The 1,479-nt window shown below is 32.9% G+C and overlaps 1 protein-coding gene across 1 annotated transcript in view; it reads left to right on the top strand.

Moving 5' to 3' along the window:
- The window catches only part of LOC105819089 (potassium/sodium hyperpolarization-activated cyclic nucleotide-gated channel 1), a gene marked incomplete at its 3' end in the record, with an annotated part of 434,216 nt that overhangs the window by 234,404 nt on the left and 198,333 nt on the right, over positions 1–1,479 (top strand). The gene's annotated exons all lie outside the window — the stretch shown is intronic.

Here is a 1,479-nt window from a genome sequence, read left to right as displayed (position 1 = left end):
TGGTTTGTTATACTTGGTTATATATTTGCACGTTCTGACAAAATTTTATAAGTGTCAACATAACATTACATTTACTGTAGGTAGTGCTTATTAATAACTTAATAGGACTATGTCAGATCTTGGATTAATGAAAAATAAAGAACTTGAGCTAGCTTTTAACATTCCCTTTCAACTTCTTATACAAGCCCTGCATCATTTCTTCAAAATATACAATTTTAATCTATAACTCCCTTGCACATATTGTTTTTCTCATTTGCTCTTCATTGATCTTCTCAGCTAAAATAAAAGACACAAAGCATTGGAATCACATTATTCAACAGAACATGTGCCATGGTATAGCACATGTGTAATTACAAAACACATCCATAAAATATTTACAAAATAAATTCATGAGTGAACAATAAGGCATACAGGAGATTTAAAAAGTTCTGGAAAGTTAAGCAATTTACAAAGTGAATTAGTGAGTAACTAGTAAATCTATGATCAAGTAGCAAAGGTTTGGACAGTGTGAAGACCTGGGAACAGACGGTAAATTAAAGGCCCCTGAAAAAATGTCAAATTTGTTGTTTTGAGTGTTTCAACTGATTGCATAATTATGATGTACTCATAGAGTATTATGTGTTTCCATCACTTTGTGGAAAATTGTGACAGATTAAAAGATAACATTGATACCGATTGTGGATAAGGTTTGACATGACAAGACTTACCAAATATCAGTTATCTTGAATATATAAAAGTTATTTCCAAAATATGTATATCAAATAATATTGTAAAATTCTGGGAAATACATGTTAATTTCTAATTTTCATATTCAGATTCTGAGTGTTATTCAATTATTACTTTGGTTTAATGACGTGGAGGAAGCAGAAGCCAAATCTTGCTAAGTTCAGGAGAGAAAGGGTTTATATAGCAAAAGTAGATTCATAAACACAGGGAAGGCAATATTTGGGTAGAGAGGGCAATCTGAAGGAGGATTTTCTGTTTAAGATGGAAAAGCCTTGAACATGCTTCTACATGGAATATAGAGCTAGTTTAGAGGGCAAAGTCAGTGAGATGGGCTAGGTGAAGGATGACTGATGGAGAAATGTCATGAGTACTTAGGAAAGGATGAAATCTATTTTAGAGAAAAGATAGAGAAATGATACATTGATCAAAGTTGGATAAAAGGAGAGACTCATCTGTTCCTGAGTAAAGAGTAAGAATAAGAAAAGTTGGGCAAACAGTTTAATAACGATGCTTATGTCAGTGGCAGAAGTAACAGGTGTGTATTGGAGGAGAGAATATGGGCAGGGGCGAACTGGGAATTGATCGCATTTTATCTATTTCTTGGATTCTATTTCTGGAAAAGAAAGAAGCAAAGCACCTTAGTAAGAATGCTGATAAAGAGGAAGGCACAGGGAGGCTGGAAGAGAATGCAAATATTTGAAACAACTGTTTAGAAATAATAAATCAATCAATAGATTTACTTATCAATAGATA

Source organism: Propithecus coquereli, unplaced genomic scaffold (genome assembly GCF_000956105.1).
Source record: "Propithecus coquereli isolate 6110/MARCELLA unplaced genomic scaffold, Pcoq_1.0 Scaffold47, whole genome shotgun sequence".
Taxonomy (NCBI): Eukaryota; Metazoa; Chordata; class Mammalia; order Primates; family Indriidae; genus Propithecus; species Propithecus coquereli.
This window is presented reverse-complemented; position numbering and strand designations above follow the sequence as displayed.